We start from the raw sequence: 24,462 nt of genomic DNA, 5'->3' as shown, positions 1-24,462 counted from the left end.
ATACATTAGTTATATAGGTCCGAAAAAGATCCTTGTGAACTTTATGGTGCAATATATTTAATTTACATTGCAAAAAGTTCTAATGGGTCTCAAAATTTTTATTAGAGTCCAATAAGTAAATAATAAAAGTATAAAAGTTAAAAAATAAAAGGTTTGTCTGTTATCGTTAAAAGTCCTTAACTAAAAAATTTGCACTATACATCAGTTATATAGGTCCTAAAAAGTGCCTTGTGAACTATATGGTGCCAAAGTTTAATTCACATTGCAAAAAGTTCTAACGGGTCTCAAAATTTTAATTAGAATCTAATAAGTAAATAATAAAAGTATAAAAGTTAACCAATAAAAGGTTCGTCTGTTATCGTTAAAAGAACTTAACTAAAACATTTGCACTATACATTAGTTATATAGGTCCTAAAAAGTGCCTTGTGAACTATATGGTGCCAAATGTGCAATTCACATTGCAAAAAGTTCTAACGGGTCTCCAAATGTTTATTAGAGTCTAATAAGTAAATACTAAAAGTATAACAGTTAACCAATAAAAGGTTTGTCTGTTATCGTTAAAATAACTTAACTAAAGAATTTGCACTATACATTAGTTATATAGGTCCTAAAAAGTGCCTTGTGAACTATATGGTGCAAAACGTGCAATTGACATTGCAAAAAGTTCTAACGAGTCTCAAAATTTTAATTAGAATCTAATAAGTAAATAATAAAAGTATAACAGTTAACCAATAAAAGGTTTGTCTGTTATCGTTAAAAGAACTTAACTAAAAAATTTGCACTATACATTAGTTATATAGGTCCTAAAAAGTGCCTTGTGAACTATATGGTGCCAAAGTTTAATTCACATTGTAAAAAATTCTAACGGGTCTCAAAATTTTAATTAGAGTCTAATAAGTAAATAATAAAAGTATAACAGTTAACCAATAAAAGGTTTGTCTGTTATCGTTAAATGAACTTAACTAAAAAATTTGCACTTTACATTAGTTATATAGGTCCTAAAAAGTGTCTTGTGAACTATATGGTGCCAAATGTGCAATTCACATTGCAAAAAGTTCTAACGGGTCTCAAAATGTTTATTAGAGTCTAATAAGTAAATAATAAAAGTATAACAGTTAACCAATAAAAGGTTTGTCTGTTATCGTTAAAAGAACTTTACTAAAACATTTGCATTATACATTAGTTATATAGGTCCTAAAAAGTGCCTTGTGAACTATATGTTGCCAAACTTTAATTCACATTGCAAAAAGTTCTCACGGGTCTCAAAATGTTTATTAAAGTCTAATAAGTAAATAATAAAAGTATAACAGTCAACCAATGAAAGGTTTGTCTGTTATCGTTAAAAGAACTTAACTAAAACATTTGCACTATACATTAGTTATATCGGTGTTAAAAAGGGACTTGTGAACTACTGTATATGGTGCAAAATGTGCAATTCACATTGCAAACAGTTCTAACATGTCTGAAAATGTTTATTAGAATCTAATAAGTAAATAATAAAAGTATAACAGTCAACCAATGAAAGTTTTCTCTGTTATCGTTAAAAGAACTTAACTAAAACATTTGCACTATACATTAGTTATATAGGTCTTAAAAAGTGACTTGTGAACTATTGTATATGGTGCAAAATGTTTAATTCACATTGCAAAAGTTCTTACGGGTCTCAAAATGTTTATTATAGTCTAATAAGTAAATAATAAAAATAAAACAGTTAACCTAGGAAAGGTTTTTCTGTTATCGTTAAAAGAACTTAACTAAAACATTTGCACTATACATTAGTTATATAGGTCCTAAAAAGTGCCTTGTGAACTATATGGTTCAAAACGTTTAATTCACATTGAAAAAAGTTCTAACGGGTCTCAAAATGTTTATTATAGTCTAATAAGTAAATAATAAAAGTATAACAGTCAACCAATGAAAGGTTTGTCTGTTATCCTTAAAAGAACTTAACTAAAACATTTGCACTATACATTAGTTTTATAGGTCCTAAAACGCGACTTGTGAACTACTGTATATGGTGCAAAATGTTTAATTCACATTGCAAAAAGTTCTAACCGGTGTCAAAATTTTTATAGGAGTCTAATAAGTAAATAATAAAAGTATAAAAGTTAACCAATAAAAGGTTTGTCTGTTATCGTTAAAATAACTTAACTAAAGAATTTGCACTATACATTAGTTATATAGGTCCTAAAAAGATCCTTGTGAACTATATGGTGCCAAAGTTTAATTCACATTGCAAAAATTTTTAACGGGTCTCAAAATTTTAATTAGAATCTAATAAGTAAATAATAAAAGTATAACAATTAACCAATAAAAGGTTTGTCTGTTATCATTAAAAGAACTTAACAAAAACATATGCACTATAGTGAGTATACATTAGCTTTAAAGGTCCAAAAAAACCGTTGTGAACTATATGGTACAAAATGTTTAATTCACTTTCCGAAGAGTTCCAGAGCGTCCAAAAATTTTTATTAGAGTATAATAAGCAACTGATCAGAGTACAAAAGTTAATCAATAAAATGTTTGCCTCTTATCCTTAAAAGAACTTAACTACAGCATATATACTATACATTAGCTATGTAAGTCCTAAAAAAACCCTTTTGTAATATAAGATGCAAAATGTTTAATTCACATTCCCAAACGTTCTAACGCATCTCAAAATTTTTAGTAGAGTCTAATTAGCAAATAATAAGCGTACAACAGTTAACCAAAAAAAGTTTTGTTATCGTTAAAAGAACTTAACTACAACATATGCACTATAAAGTAGTTATAAAACTCCTAAAAGGATCCTTGTGAGCTGTATGTTGCAAAATGTTTAATTCACATTCCCAAAAGTTCTAACGCGTCTCAAAATGTTTAATAGATTCTAATAAGGAAATAATAAGTTTGAAACAGTTAAACAATTAAACGTTTCTCTGTTATCGCTTTAAAGGACTTAACTTCAACATATGCACTATAAAATACCTATATAGGTCCTAAAATAACTCTCGTGAACTATATGGTGCAAAATGTTTAATTTACATTCCCAAAAGTTCTAACCCATCTCAAAATTTTTATTAGAATCTAATAAGTAAATAATAAAAGTACAAAATTTAACCAATAAAAGGTTTGTTTCTTATCGTTAAAAGAACTTAACTACAACATTTGCACTATAAAATAGTTATGCAGGTCCAAAAGCGCCCCTTGTGAACTATATGGTGCAAAATGTTTAATAAATTCTCCCAAAAGTTCCAACGCGTCTCGAAATGTTTATTAGAGTCTAATAAGTAAATACTAAAAGTATAACAGTTAACCAATAAAATGTTTGTCTGTTATCTTTAAAAGAACTTAACTAAAAAATATGCACTATACATTAGTTATATAGGTCCTAAAAAGTGCCTTGTGAACTATATGGTGCCAAATGTGCAATTCACATTGCAAAAAGTTCTAACGGGTCTCCAAATGTTTATTAGAGTCTAATAAGTAAATACTAAAAGTATAACAGTTAACCAATAAAAGGTTTGTCTGTTATCGTTAAAATAACTTAACTAAAGAATTTGCACTATACATTAGTTATATAGGTCCTAAAAAGTGCCTTGTGAACTATATGGTGCAAAACGTGCAATTGACATTGCAAAAAGTTCTAACGAGTCTCAAAATTTTAATTAGAATCTAATAAGTAAATAATAAAAGTATAACAGTTAACCAATAAAAGGTTTGTCTGTTATTGTTAAAAGAACTTAACTAAAAAATTTGCACTATACATTAGCTATATAGGTCCTAAAAAGTGCCTTGTGAACTATATGGTGCCAAAGTTTAATTCACATTGTAAAAAATTCTAACGGGTCTCAAAATTTTAATTAGAGTCTAATAAGTAAATAATAAAAGTATAACAGTTAACCAATAAAAGGTTTGTCTGTTATCGTTAAATGAACTTAACTAAAAAATTTGCACTTTACATTAGTTATATAGGTCCTAAAAAGTGTCTTGTGAACTATATGGTGCCAAATGTGCAATTCACATTGCAAAAAGTTCTAACGGGTCTCAAAATGTTTATTAGAGTCTAATAAGTAAATAATAAAAGTATAACAGTTAACCAATAAAAGGTTTGTCTGTTATCGTTAAAAGAACTTTACTAAAACATTTGCATTATACATTAGTTATATAGGTCCTAAAAAGTGCCTTGTGAACTATATGTTGCCAAACTTTAATTCACATTGCAAAAAGTTCTCACGGGTCTCAAAATGTTTATTAAAGTCTAATAAGTAAATAATAAAAGTATAACAGTCAACCAATGAAAGGTTTCTCTGTTATCGTTAAAAGAACTTAACTAAAACATTTGCACTATACATTAGTTATATCGGTGTTAAAAAGGGACTTGTGAACTACTGTATATGGTGCAAAATGTTTAATTCACATTGCAAACAGTTCTAACATGTCTGAAAATGTTTATTAGAATCTAATAAGTAAATAATAAAAGTATAACAGTCAACCAATGAAAGTTTTCTCTGTTATCGTTAAAAGAACTTAACTAAAACATTTGCACTATACATTAGTTATATAGGTCTTAAAAAGTGACTTGTGAACTATTGTATATGGTGCAAAATCTTTAATTCACATTGCAAAAGTTCTTACGGGTCTCAAAATGTTTATTAGAGTCTAATAATTAAATAATAAAAATAAAACAGTTAACCTAGGAAAGGTTTTTCTGTTATCGTTAAAAGAACTTAACTAAAACATTTGCACTATACATTAGTTATATAGGTCCTAAAAAGTGCCTTGTGAACTATATGGTTCAAAACGTTTAATTCACATTGAAAAAAGTTCTAACGGGTCTCAAAATGTTTATTATAGTCTAATAAGTAAATAATAAAAGTATAACAGTCAACCAATGAAAGGTTTGTCTGTTATCCTTAAAAGAACTTAACTAAAATATTTGCACTATACATTAGTTTTATAGGTCCTAAAACGCGACTTGTGAACTACTGTATATGGTGCAAAATGTTTAATTCACATTGCAAAAAGTTCTAACCGGTGTCAAAATTTTTATAGGAGTCTAATAAGTAAATAATAAAAGTATAAAAGTTAACCAATAAAAGGTTTGTCTGTTATCGTTAAAATAACTTAACTAAAGAATTTGCACTATACATTAGTTATATAGGTCCTAAAAAGATCCTTGTGAACTATATGGTGCCAAAGTTTAATTCACATTGCAAAAAATTTTAACGGGTCTCAAAATTTTAATTAGAATCTAATAAGTAAATAATAAAAGTATAACAATTAACCAATAAAAGGTTTGTCTGTTATCATTAAAAGAACTTAACAAAAACATATGCACTATAGTGAGTATACATTAGCTTTAAAGGTCCAAAAAAACCGTTGTGAACTATATGGTACAAAATGTTTAATTCACTTTCCGAAGAGTTCCAGAGCGTCCAAAAATTTTTATTAGAGTATAATAAGCAACTGATCAGAGTACAAAAGTTAATCAATAAAATGTTTGCCTCTTATCCTTAAAAGAACTTAACTACAGCATATATACTATACATTAGCTATGTAAGTCCTAAAAAGACCCTTTTGTAATATAAGATGCAAAATGTTTAATTCACATTCCCAAACGTTCTAACGCATCTCAAAATTTTTAGTAGAGTCTAATTAGCAAATAATAAGCGTACAACAGTTAACCAAAAAAAGTTTTGTTATCGTTAAAAGAACTTAACTACAACATATGCACTATAAAGTAGTTATAAAACTCCTAAAAGGATCCTTGTGAGCTGTATGTTGCAAAATGTTTAATTCACATTCCCAAAAGTTCTAACGCGTCTCAAAATGTTTAATAGATTCTAATAAGGAAATACTAAGTTTGAAACAGTTAAACAATTAAACGTTTCTCTGTTATCGCTTTAAAGGACTTAACTTCAACATATGCACTATAAAATACCTATATAGGTCCTAAAATAACTCTCGTGAACTATATGGTGCAAAATGTTTAATTTACATTCCCAAAAGTTCTAACCCATCTCAAAATTTTTATTAGAATCTAATAAGTAAATAATAAAAGTACAAAATTTAACCAATAAAAGGTTTGTTTCTTATCGTTAAAAGAACTTAACTACAACATTTGCACTATAAAATAGTTATGCAGGTCCAAAAGCGCCCCTTGTGAACTATATGGTGCAAAATGTTTAATAAATTCTCCCAAAAGTTCCAACGCGTCTCGAAATGTTTATTAGAGTCTAATAAGTAAATACTAAAAGTATAACAGTTAACCAATAAAATGTTTGTCTGTTATCTTTAAAAGAACTTAACTAAAAAATATGCACTATACATTAGTTATATAGGTCCTAAAAAGTGCCTTGTGAACTATATGGTGCCAAATGTGCAATTCACATTGCAAAAAGTTCTAACGGGTCTCAAAATGTTTATTAGAGTCCAATAAGTAAATAATAACAGTATAAAAGTTAACCAATAAAAGGTTTGTCTGTTATCGTTAAAAGAACTTAACTAAAAAATTTGCACTATACATTAGTTATATAGGTCCTAAAAAGTGCCTTGTGAACTATATGGTGCCAAAGTTTAACTAACGTTGCAAAAAGTTCTAACGGGTCTCAAAATTTTAATTAGAATCTAATAATTAAAAAAATAAAAGTATAACAGTTAACCAATAAAAGGTTTATCTGTTATCGTTAAAAGAACTTAACTAAAAAATTTGCACTTTACATTAGTTATATAGGTCCTAAAAAGTGTCTTGTGAACTATATGGTGCCTAATGTGCAATTCACATTGCAAAAAGTTCTAACGGCTCTCAAAATGTTTATTAGAGTCTAATAAGGAAATAATAAAAGTATAACAGTTAACCAATAAAAGGTTTGTCTGTTATCGTTAAAAGAACTTTACTAAAACATTTGCATTATACATTAGTTGTATAGGTCCGAAAAAGTGCCTTGTGAACTTTATGGTGCAATATATTTAATTTACATTGCAAAAAGTTCTAATGGGTCTCAAAATTTTTATTAGAGTCCAATAAGTAAATAATAAAAGTATAAAAGTTAAAAAATAAAAGGTTTGTCTGTTATCGTTAAAAGTCCTTAACTAAAAAATTTGCACTATACATCAGTTATATAGGTCCTAAAAAGTGCCTTGTGAACTATATGGTGCCAAAGTTTAATTCACATTGCAAAAAGTTCTAACGGGTCTCAAAATTTTAATTAGAATCTAATAAGTAAATAATAAAAGTATAACAGTTAACCAATAAAAGGTTCGTCTGTTATCGTTAAAAGAACTTAACTAAAAAATTTGCACTATACATTAGTTATATAGGTCCTAAAAAGTGCCTTGTGAACTATATGGTGCCAAAGTTTAATTCACATTGCAAAAAATTATAACGGTCTCAAAATTTTAATTAGAATCTAATAAGTAAATAATAAAAGTATAACAGTTAACCAATAAAAGGTTTGTCTGTTATCGTTAAAAGAACTTAACTAAAAAATTTGCACTTTACATTAGTTATATAGGTCCTAAAAAGTGTCTTGTGAACTATATGGTGCCAAATGTGCAATTCACATTGCAAAAAGTTCTAACGGGTCTCAAAATGTTTATTAGAGTCTAATAAGTAAATAATAAAAGTATAACAGTTAACCAATAAAAGGTTTGTCTGTTATCGTTAAAAGAACTTTACTAAAACATTTGCATTATACATTAGTTATATAGGTCCTAAAAAGTGCCTTGTGAACTATATGGTGCCAAACTTTAATTCACATTGCAAAAAGTACTCACGGGTCTCAAAATGTTTATTAAAGTCTAATAAGTAAATAATAAAAGTATAACAGTCAACCAATGAAAGTTTTCTCTGTTATTATTAAAAGAACTTAACTAAAACATTTGCACTATACATTAGTTATATCGGTGTTAAAAAGGGACTTGTGAACTACTGTATATGGTGCAAAATGTTTAATTCACATTGAAAACAGTTCTAACATGTCTGAAAATGTTTATTAGAGTCTAATAAGTAAATAATAAAAGTATAACAGTCAACCAATGAAAGTTTTCTCTGTTATCGTTAAAAGAACTTAACTAAAACATTTGCACTATACATTAGTTATATAGGTCTTAAAAAGTGACTTGTGAACTATTGTATATGGTGCAAAATGTTTAATTCACATTCCCAAAAGTTCTAACACGTCTCAAAATGTTTAATAGATTCTAATAAGGAAATATTAAGTTTGAAACAGTTAAACAATTAAACGTTTCTCTGTTATCGCTTTAAAGGACTTAACTTCAACATATGCACTATAAAATACCTATATAGGTCCTAAAATAACTCTCGTGAACTATATGGTGCAAAATGTTTAATTTACATTCCCAAAAGTTCTAACCCATCTCAAAATTTTTATTAGAATCTAATAAGTAAATAATAAGAGTACAAAAGTTAACCAATAAAAGGTTTGTTTCTTATCGTTAAAAGAACTTAACTACAACATTTGCACTATAAAATAGTTATGCAGGTCCAAAAGCGCCCCTTGTGAACTATATGGTGCAAAATGTTTAATAAATTCTCCCAAAAGTTCCAACGCGTCTCGAAATGTTTATTAGAGTCTAATAAGTAAATACTAAAAGTATAACAGTTAACCAATAAAATGTTTGTCTGTTATCTTTAAAAGAACTTAACTAAAAAATATGCACTATACATTAGTTATATAGGTCCTAAAAAGTGCCTTGTGAACTATATGGTGCAAAACGTGCAATTCACATTGCAAAAAGTTCTAACGGGTCTCCAAATGTTTATTAGAGTCTAATAAGTAAATACTAAAAGTATAACAGTTAACCAATAAAAGGTTTGTCTGTTATCGTTAAAATAACTTAACTAAAGAATTTGCACTATACATTAGTTATATAGGTCCTAAAAAGTGCCTTGTGAACTATATGGTGCAAAACGTGCAATTGACATTGCAAAAAGTTCTAACGAGTCTCAAAATTTTAATTAGAATCTAATAAGTAAATAATAAAAGTATAACAGTTAACCAATAAAAGGTTTGTCTGTTATCGTTAAAAGAACTTAACTAAAAAATTTGCACTATACATTAGTTATATAGGTCCTAAAAAGTGCCTTGTGAACTATATGGTGCCAAAGTTTAATTCACATTGTAAAAAATTCTAACGGGTCTCAAAATTTTAATTAGAGTCTAATAAGCAAATAATAAAAGTATAACAGTTAACCAATAAAAGGTTTGTCTGTTATCGTTAAATGAACTTAACTAAAAAATTTGCACTTTACATTAGTTATATAGGTCCTAAAAAGTGTCTTGTGAACTATATGGTGCCAAATGTGCAATTCACATTGCAAAAAGTTCTAACGGGTCTCAAAATGTTTATTAGAGTCTAATAAGTAAATAATAAAAGTATAACAGTTAACCAATAAAAGGTTTGTCTGTTATCGTTAAAAGAACTTTACTAAAACATTTGCATTATACATTAGTTATATAGGTCCTAAAAAGTGCCTTGTGAACTATATGTTGCCAAACTTTAATTCACATTGCAAAAAGTTCTCACGGGTCTCAAAATGTTTATTAAAGTCTAATAAGTAAATAATAAAAGTATAACAGTCAACCAATGAAAGGTTTCTCTGTTATCGTTAAAAGAACTTAACTAAAACATTTGCACTATACATTAGTTATATCGGTGTTAAAAAGGGACTTGTGAACTACTGTATATGGTGCAAAATGTTTAATTCACATTGCAAACAGTTCTAACATGTCTGAAAATGTTTATTAGAATCTAATAAGTAAATAATAAAAGTATAACAGTCAACCAATGAAAGTTTTCTCTGTTATCGTTAAAAGAACTTAACTAAAACATTTGCACTATACATTAGTTATATAGGTCTTAAAAAGTGACTTGTGAACTATTGTATATGGTGCAAAATGTTTAATTCACATTGCAAAAGTTCTTACGGGTCTCAAAATGTTTATTAGAGTCTAATAATTAAATAATAAAAATAAAACAGTTAACCTAGGAAAGGTTTTTCTGTTATCGTTAAAAGAACTTAACTAAAACATTTGCACTATACATTAGTTATATAGGTCCTAAAAAGTGCCTTGTGAACTATATGGTTCAAAACGTTTAATTCACATTGAAAAAAGTTCTAACGGGTCTCAAAATGTTTATTAAAGTCTAATAAGTAAATAATAAAAGTATAACAGTCAACCAATGAAAGGTTTGTCTGTTATCCTTAAAAGAACTTAACTAAAACATTTGCACTATACATTAGTTTTATAGGTCCTAAAACGCGACTTGTGAACTACTGTATATGGTGCAAAATGTTTAATTCACATTGCAAAAAGTTCTAACCGGTGTCAAAATTTTTATAGGAGTCTAATAAGTAAATAATAAAAGTATAAAAGTTAACCAATAAAAGGTTTGTCTGTTATCGTTAAAATAACTTAACTAAAGAATTTGCACTATACATTAGTTATATAGGTCCTAAAAAGATCCTTGTGAACTATATGGTGCCAAAGTTTAATTCACATTGCAAAAAATTTTAACGGGTCTCAAAATTTTAATTAGAATCTAATAAGTAAATAATAAAAGTATAACAATTAACCAATAAAAGGTTTGTCTGTTATCATTAAAAGAACTTAACAAAAACATATGCACTATAGTGAGTATACATTAGCTTTAAAGGTCCAAAAAAACCGTTGTGAACTATATGGTACAAAATGTTTAATTCACTTTCCGAAGAGTTCCAGAGCGTCCAAAAATTTTTATTAGAGTATAATAAGCAACTGATCAGAGTACAAAAGTTAATCAATAAAATGTTTGCCTCTTATCCTTAAAAGAACTTAACTACAGCATATATACTATACATTAGCTATGTAAGTCCTAAAAAGACCCTTTTGTAATATAAGATGCAAAATGTTTAATTCACATTCCCAAACGTTCTAACGCATCTCAAAATTTTTAGTAGAGTCTAATTAGCAAATAATAAGCGTACAACAGTTAACCAAAAAAAGTTTTGTTATCGTTAAAAGAACTTAACTACAACATATGCACTATAAAGTAGTTATAAAACTCCTAAAAGGATCCTTGTGAGCTGTATGTTGCAAAATGTTTAATTCACATTCCCAAAAGTTCTAACGCGTCTCAAAATGTTTAATAGATTCTAATAAGGAAATACTAAGTTTGAAACAGTTAAACAATTAAACGTTTCTCTGTTATCGCTTTAAAGGACTTAACTTCAACATATGCACTATAAAATACCTATATAGGTCCTAAAATAACTCTCGTGAACTATATGGTGCAAAATGTTTAATTTACATTCCCAAAAGTTCTAACCCATCTCAAAATTTTTATTAGAATCTAATAAGTAAATAATAAAAGTACAAAATTTAACCAATAAAAGGTTTGTTTCTTATCGTTAAAAGAACTTAACTACAACATTTGCACTATAAAATAGTTATGCAGGTCCAAAAGCGCCCCTTGTGAACTATATGGTGCAAAATGTTTAATAAATTCTCCCAAAAGTTCCAACGCGTCTCGAAATGTTTATTAGAGTCTAATAAGTAAATACTAAAAGTATAACAGTTAACCAATAAAATGTTTGTCTGTTATCTTTAAAAGAACTTAACTAAAAAATATGCACTATACATTAGTTATATAGGTCCTAAAAAGTGCCTTGTGAACTATATGGTGCCAAATGTGCAATTCACATTGCAAAAAGTTCTAACGGGTCTCAAAATGTTTATTAGAGTCCAATAAGTAAATAATAACAGTATAAAAGTTAACCAATAAAAGGTTTGTCTGTTATCGTTAAAAGAACTTAACTAAAAAATTTGCACTATACATTAGTTATATAGGTCCTAAAAAGTGCCTTGTGAACTATATGGTGCCAAAGTTTAACTAACGTTGCAAAAAGTTCTAACGGGTCTCAAAATTTTAATTAGAATCTAATAATTAAAAAAATAAAAGTATAACAGTTAACCAATAAAAGGTTTATCTGTTATCGTTAAAAGAACTTAACTAAAAAATTTGCACTTTACATTAGTTATATAGGTCCTAAAAAGTGTCTTGTGAACTATATGGTGCCTAATGTGCAATTCACATTGCAAAAAGTTCTAACGGCTCTCAAAATGTTTATTAGAGTCTAATAAGGAAATAATAAAAGTATAACAGTTAACCAATAAAAGGTTTGTCTGTTATCGTTAAAAGAACTTTACTAAAACATTTGCATTATACATTAGTTGTATAGGTCCGAAAAAGTGCCTTGTGAACTTTATGGTGCAATATATTTAATTTACATTGCAAAAAGTTCTAATGGGTCTCAAAATTTTTATTAGAGTCCAATAAGTAAATAATAAAAGTATAAAAGTTAAAAAATAAAAGGTTTGTCTGTTATCGTTAAAAGTCCTTAACTAAAAAATTTGCACTATACATCAGTTATATAGGTCCTAAAAAGTGCCTTGTGAACTATATGGTGCCAAAGTTTAATTCACATTGCAAAAAGTTCTAACGGGTCTCAAAATTTTAATTAGAATCTAATAAGTAAATAATAAAAGTATAAAAGTTAACCAATAAAAGGTTTGTCTGTTATCGTTAAAAGAACTTAACTAAAACATTTGCATTATACATTAGTTATATAGGTCCGAAAAAGTGCCTTGTGAACTTTATGGTGCAATATATTTAATTTACATTGCAAAAAGTTCTAATGGGTCTCAAAATTTTTATTAGAGTCCAATAAGTAAATAATAAAAGTATAAAAGTTAAAAAATAAAAGGTTTGTCTGTTATCGTTAAAAGTCCTTAACTAAAAAATTTGCACTATACATCAGTTATATAGGTCCTAAAAAGTGCCTTGTGAACTATATGGTGCCAAAGTTTAATTCACATTGCAAAAAGTTCTAACGGGTCTCAAAATTTTAATTAGAATCTAATAACTAAATAATAAAAGTATAACAGTTAACCAATAAAAGGTTCGTCTGTTATCGTTAAAAGAACTTAACTAAAACATTTGCACTATACATTAGTTATATAGGTCCTAAAAAGTGCCTTGTGAAGTATATGGTGCCAAATGTGCAATTCACATTGCAAAAAGTTCTAACACGTCTCCAAATGTTTATTAGAGTCTAATAAGTAAATACTAAAAGTATAACAGTTAACCAATAAAAGGTTTGTCTGTTATCGTTAAAATAACTTAACTAAAGAATTTGCACTATACATTAGTTATATAGGTCCTAAAAAGTGCCTTGTGAACTATATGGTGCAAAACGTGCAATTGACATTGCAAAAAGTTCTAACGAGTCTCAAAATTTTAATTAGAATCTAATAAGTAAATAATAAAAGTATAACAGTTAACCAATAAAAGGTTTGTCTGTTATCGTTAAAAGAACTTAACTAAAAAATTTGCACTATACATTAGTTATATAGGTCCTAAAAAGTGCCTTGTGAACTATATGGTGCCAAAGTTTAATTCACATTGTAAAAAATTCTAACGGGTCTCAAAATTTTAATTAGAATCTAATAAGTAAATAATAAAAGTATAACAGTTAACCAATAAAAGGTTTGTCTGTTATCGTTAAAAGAACTTTACTAAAACATTTGCATTATACATTAGTTATATAGGTCCTAAAAAGTGCCTTGTGAACTATATGTTGCCAAACTTTAATTCACATTGCAAAAAGTTCTCACGGGTCTCAAAATGTTTATTAAAGTCTAATAAGTAAATAATAAAAGTATAACAGTCAACCAATGAAAGGTTTCTCTGTTATCGTTAAAAGAACTTAACTAAAACATTTGCACTATACATTAGTTATATCGGTGTTAAAAAGGGACTTGTGAACTACTGTATATGGTGCAAAATGTTTAATTCACATTGCAAACAGTTCTAACATGTCTGAAAATGTTTATTAGAGTCTAATAAGTAAATAATAAAAGTATAACAGTTAACCAATAAAAGGTTTGTCTGTTATCGTTAAAAGAACTTAACTAAAAAATTTGCACTTTACATTAGTTATATAGGTCCTAAAAAGTGTCTTGTGAACTATATGGTGCCAAATGTGCAATTCACATTGCAAAAAGTTCTAACGGGTCTCAAAATGTTTATTAGAGTCTAATAAGTAAATAATAAAAGTATAACAGTTAACCAATAAAAGGTTTGTCTGTTATCGTTAAAAAAACTTTACTAAAACATTTGCATTATACATTAGTTATATAGGTCCTAAAAAGTGCCTTGTGAACTATATGGTGCCAAACTTTAATTCACATTGCAAAAAGTACTCACGGGTCTCAAAATGTTTATTAAAGTCTAATAAGTAAATAATAAAAGTATAACAGTCAACCAATGAAAGGTTTCTCTGTTATCATTAAAAGAACTTAACTAAAACATTTGCACTATACATTAGTTATATCGGTGTTAAAAAGGGACTTGTGAACTACTGTATATGGTGCAAAATGTTTAATTCACATTGAAAACAGTTCTAACATGTCTGAAAATGTTTATTAGAGTCTAATAAGTAAATAATAAAAGTATAACAGTCAACCAATGAAAGTTTTCTCTGTTATCGTTAAAAGAACTTAACTAAAACATTTGCACTATACATTAGTTATATAGGTCTTAAAAAGTGACTTGTGAACTATTGTATATGGTGCAAAATGTTTAATTCACATTCCCAAAAGTTCTAACACGTCTCAAAATGTTTAATAGATTCTAATAAGGAAATAATAAGTTTGAAACAGTTAAACAATTAAACGTTTCTCTGTTATCGCTTTAAAGGACTTAACTTCAACATATGCACTATAAAATACCTATATAGGTCCTAAAATAACTCTCGTGAACTATATGGTGCAAAATGTTTAATTTACATTCCCAAAAGTTCTAACCCATCTCAAAATTTTTATTAGAATCTAATAAGTAAATAATAAGAGTACAAAAGTTAACCAATAAAAGGTTTGTTTCTTATCGTTAAAAGAACTTAACTACAACATTTGCACTATAAAATAGTTATGCAGGTCCAAAAGCGCCCCTTGTGAACTATATGGTGCAAAATGTTTAATAAATTCTCCCAAAAGTTCCAACGCGTCTCGAAATGTTTATTAGAGTCTAATAAGTAAATACTAAAAGTATAACAGTTAACCAATAAAATGTTTGTCTGTTATCTTTAAAAGAACTTAACTAAAAAATATGCACTATACATTAGTTATATAGGTCCTAAAAAGTGCCTTGTGAACTATATGGTGCCAAATGTGCAATTCACATTGCAAAAAGTTCTAACGGGTCTCAAAATGTTTATTAGAGTCCAATAAGTAAATAATAACAGTATAAAAGTTAACCAATAAAAGGTTTGTCTGTTATCGTTAAAAGAACTTAACTAAAAAATTTGCACTATACATTAGTTATATAGGTCCTAAAAAGTGCCTTGTGAACTATATGGTGCCAAAGTTTAACTAACATTGCAAAAAGTTCTAACGGGTCTCAAAATTTTAATTAGAATCTAATATTTAAAAAAATAAAAGTATAACAGTTAACCAATAAAAGGTTTATCTGTTATCGTTAAAAGAACTTAACTAAAAAATTTGCACTTTACATTAGTTATATAGGTCCTAAAAAGTGTCTTGTGAACTATATGGTGCCTAATGTGCAATTCACATTGCAAAAAGTTCTAACGGCTCTCAAAATGTTTATTAGAGTCTAATAAGGAAATAATAAAAGTATAACAGTCAACCAATGAAAGTTTTCTCTGTTATCGTTAAAAGAACTTAACTAAAACATTTGCACTATACATTAGTTATATAGGTCTTAAAAAGTGACTTGTGAACTATTGTATATGGTGCAAAATGTTTAATTCACATTGCAAAAGTTCTTACGGGTCTCAAAATGTTTATTAGAGTCTAATAATTAAATAATAAAAATAAAACAGTTAACCTAGGAAAGGTTTTTCTGTTATCGTTAAAAGAACTTAACTAAAACATTTGCACTATACATTAGTTTTATAGGTCCTAAAACGCGACTTGTGAACTACTGTATATGGTGCAAAATGTTTAATTCACATTGCAAAAAGTTCTAACGGGTGTCAAAATTTTTATAAGAGTCTAATAAGTAAATAATAAAAGTATAACAGTTAACCAATAAAAGGTTTGTCTGTTATCGTTAAAAGAACTTAACTAAAGAATTTGCACTATACATTAGTTATATAGGTCCTAAAAAGATCCTTGTGAACTATATGGTGCAAAACGTGCAATTTACATTGCAAAAAGTTCTAACGAGTCTCAAAATTTTAATTAGAATCTAATAAGTAAATAATAAAAGTATAACAGTTAACCAATAAAAGGTTTGTCTGTTATCGTTAAAAGTACTTAACTAAAAAATTTGCACTATGCATTAGTTATATAGGTCCTAAAAAGTGCCTTGTGAACTATATGGTGCCAAAGTTTAATTCACATTGCAAAAAGTTTTAACGGGTCTCAAAATTTTAATTAGAATCTAATAAGTAAATAATAAAAGTATAACAATTAACCAATAAAAGGTTTGTCTGTTATCATTAAAAGAACTTAACAAAAACATATGCACTATAGTGAGTATACATTAGCTTTAAAGGTCCAAAAAAACCGTTGTGAACTATATGGTACAAAATGTTTAATTCACTTTCCGAAGAGTTCCAGAGCGTCCAAAAATTTTTATTAGAGTATAATAAGCAACTGATCAGAGTACAAAAGTTAATCAATAAAATGTTTGCCTCTTATCCTTAAAAGAACTTAACTACAGCATATATACTATACATTAGCTATGTAAGTCCTAAAAAGACCCTTTTGTAATATAAGATGCAAAATGTTTAATTCACATTCCCAAACGTTCTAACGCATCTCAAAATTTTTAGTAGAGTCTAATTAGCAAATAATAAGCGTACAACAGTTAACCAAAAAAAGTTTTGTTATCGTTAAAAGAACTTAACTACAACATATGCACTATAAAGTAGTTATAAAACTCCTAAAAGGATCCTTGTGAGCTGTATGTTGCAAAATGTTTAATTCACATTCCCAAAAGTTCTAACGCGTCTCAAAATGTTTAATAGATTCTAATAAGGAAATAATAAGTTTGAAACAGTTAAACAATTAAACGTTTCTCTGTTATCGCTTTAAAGGACTTAACTTCAACATATGCACTATAAAATACCTATATAGGTCCTAAAATAACTCTCGTGAACTATATGGTGCAAAATGTTTAATTTACATTCCCAAAAGTTCTAACCCATCTCAAAATTTTTATTAGAATCTAATAAGTAAATAATAAGAGTACAAAAGTTAACCAATAAAAGGTTTGTTTCTTATCGTTAAAAGAACTTAACTACAACATTTGCACTATAAAATAGTTATGCAGGTCCAAAAGCGCCCCTTGTGAACTATATGGTGCAAAATGTTTAATAAATTCTCCCAAAAGTTCCAACGCGTCTCGAAATGTTTATTAGAGTCTAATAATAAATACTAAAAGTATAACAGTTAACCAATAAAATGTTTGTCTGTTATCTTTAAAAGAACTTAACTAAAAAATTTGCACTATACATTAGTTATATAGGTCCTAAAAAGTGCCTTGTGAACTATATGGTGCCAAATGTGCAATTCACATTGCAAAAAGTTCTAACGGGTCTCAAAATGTTTATTAGAGTCCAATAAGTAAATAATAACAGTATAAAAGTTAACCAATAAAAGGTTTGTCTGTTATCGTTAAAAGAACTTAACTAAAAAATTTGCACTATACATTAGTTATATAGGTCCTAAAAAGTGCCTTGTGAACTATATGGTGCCAAAGTTTAACTAACATTGCAAAAAGTTCTAACGGGTCTCAAAATTTTAATTAGAATCTAATATTTAAAAAAATAAAAGTATAACAGTTAACCAATAAAAGGTTTATCTGTTATCGTTAAAAGAACTTAACTAAAAAATTTGCACTTTACATTAGTTATATAGGTCCTAAAAAGTGTCTTGTGAACTATATGGTGCCTAATGTGCAATTCACATTGCAAAAAGTTCTAACGGCTCTCAAAATGTTTATTAGAGTCTAATAAGGAAATAATAAAAGTATAACAGTTAACCAATAAAAGGTTTGTCTGTTATCGTTAAAAGAACTTAACTAAAACATTTGCATTATACATTAGTTATATAGGTCCGAAAAAGATCCTTGTGAACTTTATGGTGCAATATATTTAATTTACATTGCAAAAAGTTCTAATGGGTCTCAAAATTTTTATTAGAGTCCAATAAGTAAATAATAAAAGCATAAAAGTTAAAAAATAAAAGGTTTGTCTGTTATCGTTAAAAGTCCTTAACTAAAAAATTTGCACTATACATCAGTTATATAGGTCCTAAAAAGTGCCTTGTGAACTATATGGTGCCAAAGTTTAATTCACATTGCAAAAAGTTCTAACGGGTCTCAAAATTTTAATTAGAATCTAATAAGTAAATAATAAAAGTATAAAAGTTAACCAATAAAAGGTTCGTCTGTTATCGTTAAAAGAACTTAACTAAAACATTTGCACTATACATTAGTTATATAGGTCCTAAAAAGTGCCTTGTGAACTATATGGTGCCAAATGTGCAATTCACGTTGCAAAAAGTTGTAACGGGTCTCCAAATGTTTATTAGAGTCTAATAAGTAAATACTAAAAGTATAACAGTTAACCAATAAAAGGTTTGTCTGTTATCGTTAAAATAACTTAACTAAAGAATTTTGACTATACATTAGTTATATAGGTCCTAAAAAGTGCCTTGTGAACTATATGGTGCAAAACGTGCAATTGACATTGCAAAAAGTTCTAACGAGTCTCAAAATTTTAATTAGAATCTAATAAGTAAATAATAAAAGTATAACAGTTAACCAATAAAAGGTTTGTCTGTTATCGTTAAAAGAACTTAACTAAAAAATTTGCACTATACATTAGTTATATAGGTCCTAAAAAGTGTCTTGTGAACTATATGGTGCCAAATGTGCAATTCACATTGTAAAAAATTCTAACGGGTCTCAAAATGTTTATTAGAGTCTAATAAGTAAATAATAAAAGTATAACAGTTAACCAATAAAAGGTTTGTCTGTTATCGTTAAAAGAACTTTACTAAAACATTTGCATTATACATTAGTTATATAGGTCCTAAAAAGTGCCTTGTGAACTATATGTTGCCAAACTTTAATTCACATTGCAAAAAGTTCTCACGGGTCTCAAAATGTTTATTAAAGTCTAATAAGTAAATAATAAAAGTATAACAGTCAACCAATGAAAGGTTTCTCTGTTATCGTTAAAAGAACTTAACTAAAACATTTGCACTATACATTAGTTATATCGGTGTTAAAAAGGGACTTGTGAACTACTGTATATGGTGCAAAATGTTTAATTCACATTGCAAACAGTTCTAACATGTCTGAAAATGTTTATTAGAGTCTAATAAGTAAATAATAAAAGTATAACAGTCAACCAATGAAAGTTTTCTCTGTTATCGTTAAAAGAACTTAACTAAAACATTTGCACTATACATTAGTTATATAGGTCTTAAAAAGTGACTTGTGAACTATTGTATATGGTGCAAAATGTTTAATTCACATTGCAAAAGTTCTTACGGGTCTCAAAATGTTTATTAGAGTCTAATAATTAAATAATAAAAATAAAACAGTTAACCTAGGAAAGGTTTTTCTGTTATCGTTAAAAGAACTTAACTAAAACATTTGCACTATACATTAGTTATATAGGTCCTAAAAAGTGCCTTGTGAACTATATGGTTCAAAACGTTTAATTCACATTGAAAAAAGTTCTAACGGGTCTCAAAATGTTTATTATAGTCTAATAAGTAAATAATAAAAGTATAACAGTCAACCAATGAAAGGTTTGTCTGTTATCCTTAAAAGAACTTAACTAAAACATTTGCACTATACATTAGTTTTATAGGTCCTAAAACGCGACTTGTGAACTACTGTATATGGTGCAAAATGTTTAATTCACATTGCAAAAAGTTCTAACCGGTGTCAAAATTTTTATAGGAGTCTAATAAGTAAATAATAAAAGTATAAAAGTTAACCAATAAAAGGTTTGTCTGTTATCGTTAAAATAACTTAACTAAAGAATTTGCACTATACATTAGTTATATAGGTCCTAAAAAGATCCTTGTGAACTATATGGTGCCAAAGTTTAATTCACATTGCAAAAAATTTTAACGGGTCTCAAAATTTTAATTAGAATCTAATAAGTAAATAATAAAAGTATAACAATTAACCAATAAAAGGTTTGTCTGTTATCATTAAAAGAACTTAACAAAAACATATGCACTATAGTGAGTATACATTAGCTTTAAAGGTCCAAAAAAACCGTTGTGAACTATATGGTACAAAATGTTTAATTCACTTTCCGAAGAGTTCCAGAGCGTCCAAAAATTTTTATTAGAGTATAATAAGCAACTGATCAGAGTACAAAAGTTAATCAATAAAATGTTTGCCTCTTATCCTTAAAAGAACTTAACTACAGCATATATACTATACATTAGCTATGTAAGTCCTAAAAAGACCCTTTTGTAATATAAGATGCAAAATGTTTAATTCACATTCCCAAACGTTCTAACGCATCTCAAAATTTTTAGTAGAGTCTAATTAGCAAATAATAAGCGTACAACAGTTAACCAAAAAAAGTTTTGTTATCGTTAAAAGAACTTAACTACAACATATGCACTATAAAGTAGTTATAAAACTCCTAAAAGGATCCTTGTGAGCTGTATGTTGCAAAATGTTTAATTCACATTCCCAAAAGTTCTAACGCGTCTCAAAATGTTTAATAGATTCTAATAAGGAAATAATAAGTTTGAAACAGTTAAACAATTAAACGTTTCTCTGTTATCGCTTTAAAGGACTTAACTTCAACATATGCACTATAAAATACCTATATAGGTCCTAAAATAACTCTCGTGAACTATATGGTGCAAAATGTTTAATTTACATTCCCAAAAGTTCTAACCCATCTCAAAATTTTTATTAGAATCTAATAAGTAAATAATAAAAGTACAAAATTTAACCAATAAAAGGTTTGTTTCTTATCGTTAAAAGAACTTAACTACAACATTTGCACTATAAAATAGTTATGCAGGTCCAAAAGCGCCCCTTGTGAACTATATGGTGCAAAATGTTTAATAAATTCTCCCAAAAGTTCCAACGCGTCTCGAAATGTTTATTAGAGTCTAATAAGTAAATACTAAAAGTATAACAGTTAACCAATAAAATGTTTGTCTGTTATCTTTAAAAGAACTTAACTAAAAAATATGCACTATACATTAGTTATATAGGTCCTAAAAAGTGCCTTGTGAACTATATGGTGCCAAATGTGCAATTCACATTGCAAAAAGTTCTAACGGGTCTCCAAATGTTTATTAGAGTCTAATAAGTAAATACTAAAAGTATAACAGTTAACCAATAAAAGGTTTGTCTGTTATCGTTAAAATAACTTAACTAAAGAATTTGCACTATACATTAGTTATATAGGTCCTAAAAAGTGCCTTGTGAACTATATGGTGCAAAACGTGCAATTGACATTGCAAAAAGTTCTAACGAGTCTCAAAATTTTAATTAGAATCTAATAAGTAAATAATAAAAGTATAACAGTTAACCAATAAAAGGTTTGTCTGTTATCGTTAAAAGAACTTAACTAAAACATTTGCACTATACATTAGTTATATAGGTCCTAAAAAGTGCCTTGTGAACTATATGGTGCCAAAGTTTAATTCACATTGTAAAAAATTCTAACGGGTCTCAAAATTTTAATTAGAGTCTAATAAGTAAATAATAAAAGTATAACAGTTAACCAATAAAAGGTTTGTCTGTTATCGTTAAATGAACTTAACTAAAAAATTTGCACTTTACATTAGTTATATAGGTCCTAAAAAGTGTCTTGTGAACTATATGGTGCCAAATGTGCAATTCACGTTGCAAAAAGTTCTAACGGGTCTCAAAATGTTTATTAGAGTCTAATAAGTAAATAATAAAAGTATAACAGTTAACCACTAAAAGGTTTGTCTGTTATCGTTAAAAGAACTTTACTAAAACATTTGCATTATACATTAGTTATATAGGTCCTAAAAAGTGCCTTGTGAACTATATGTTGCCAAACTTTAATTCACATTGCAAAAAGTTCTCACGGGTCTCAAAATGTTTATTAAAGTCTAATAAGTAAATAATAAAAGTATAACAGTCAACCAATGAAAGGTTTCTCTGTTATCGTTAAAAGAACTTAACTAAAACATTTGCACTATACATTAGTTATATCGGTGTTAAAAAGGGACTTCTGAACTACTGTATATGGTGCAAAATGTTTAATTCACATTGCAAACAGTTCTAACATGTCTGAAAATGTTTATTAGAATCTAATAAGTAAATAATAAAAGTATAACAGTCAACCAATGAAAGTTTTCTCTGTTATCGTTAAAAGAACTTAACTAAAACATTTGCACTATACATTAGTTATATAGGTCTTAAAAAGTGACTTGTGAACTATTGTATATGGTGCAAAATGTTTAATTCACATTGCAAAAGTTCTTACGGGTCTCAAAATGTTTATTAGAGTCTAATAATTAAATAATAAAAATAAAACAGTTAACCTAGGAAAGGTTTTTCTGTTATCGTTAAAAGAACTTAACTAAAACATTTGCACTATACATTAGTTATATAGGTCCTAAAAAGTGCCTTGTGAACTATATGGTTCAAAACGTTTAATTCACATTGAAAAAAGTTCTAACGGGTCTCAAAATGTTTATTATAGTCTAATAAGTAAATAATAAAAGTATAACAGTCAACCAATGAAAGGTTTGTCTGTTATCTTTAAAAGAACTTAACTAAAACATTTGCACTATACATTAGTTTTATAGGTCCTAAAACGCGACTTGTGAACTACTGTATATGGTGCAAAATGTTTAATTCACATTGCAAAAAGTTCTAACCGGTGTCAAAATTTTTATAGGAGTCTAATAAGTAAATAATAAAAGTATAAAAGTGAACCAATAAAAGGTTTGTCTGTTATCGTTAAAATAACTTAACTAAAGAATTTGCACTATACATTAGTTATATAGGTCCTAAAAAGATCCTTGTGAACTATATGGTGCCAAAGTTTAATTCACATTGCAAAAAATTTTAACGGGTCTCAAAATTTTAATTAGAATCTAATAAGTAAATAATAAAAGTATAACAATTAACCAATAAAAGGTTTGTCTGTTATCATTAAAAGAACTTAACAAAAACATATGCACTATAGTGAGTATACATTAGCTTTAAAGGTCCAAAAAAACCGTTGTGAACTATATGGTACAAAATGTTTAATTCACTTTCCGAAGAGTTCCAGAGCGTCCAAAAATTTTTATTAGAGTATAATAAGCAACGGATCAGAGTACAAAAGTTAATCAATAAAATGTTTGCCTCTTATCCTTAAAAGAACTTAACTACAGCATATATACTATACATTAGCTATGTAAGTCCTAAAAAGACCCTTTTGTAATATAAGATGCAAAATGTTTAATTCACATTCCCAAACGTTCTAACGCATCTCAAAATTTTTAGTAGAGTCTAATTAGCAAATAATAAGCGTACAACAGTTAACCAAAAAAAGTTTTGTTATCGTTAAAAGAACTTAACTACAACATATGCACTATAAAGTAGTTATAAAACTCCTAAAAGGATCCTTGTGAGCTGTATGTTGCAAAATGTTTAATTCACATTCCCAAAAGTTCTAACGCGTCTCAAAATGTTTAATAGATTCTAATAAGGAAATACTAAGTTTGAAACAGTTAAACAATTAAACATTTCTCTGTTATCGCTTTAAAGGACTTAACTTCAACATATGCACTATAAAATACCTATATAGGTCCTAAAATAACTCTCGTGAACTATATGGTGCAAAATGTTTAATTTACATTCCCAAAAGTTCTAACCCATCTCAAAATTTTTATTAGAATCTAATAAGTAAATAATAAAAGTACAAAATTTAACCAATAAAAGGTTTGTTTCTTATCGTTAAAAGAACTTAACTACAACATTTGCACTATAAAATAGTTATGCAGGTCCAAAAGCGCCCCTTGTGAACTATATGGTGCAAAATGTTTAATAAATTCTCCCAAAAGTTCCAACGCGTCTCGAAATGTTTATTAGAATCTAATAAGTAAATACTAAAAGTATAACAGTTAACCAATAAAATGTTTGTCTGTTATCTTTAAAAGAACTTAACTAAAAAATATGCACTATACATTAGTTATATAGGTCCTAAAAAGTGCCATGTGAACTATATGGTGCCAAATGTGCAATTCACATTGCAAAAAGTTCTAACGGGTCTCCAAATGTTTATTAGAGTCTAATAAGTAAATAATAAAAGTATAACAGTTAACCAATAAAATGTTTGTCTGTTATCTTTAAAAGAACTTAACTAAAAAATATGCACTATACATTAGTTATATAGGTCCTAAAAAGTGCCTTGTGAACTATATGGTG

The sequence above is a fragment of the Clavelina lepadiformis genome, chromosome 1 (assembly GCF_947623445.1).
Source record: "Clavelina lepadiformis chromosome 1, kaClaLepa1.1, whole genome shotgun sequence".
NCBI classification, from domain to species: domain Eukaryota; kingdom Metazoa; phylum Chordata; class Ascidiacea; order Aplousobranchia; family Clavelinidae; genus Clavelina; species Clavelina lepadiformis.
The sequence above is the reverse complement of the archived record's forward strand: the minus strand, read 5'-3'. Positions refer to the sequence as shown.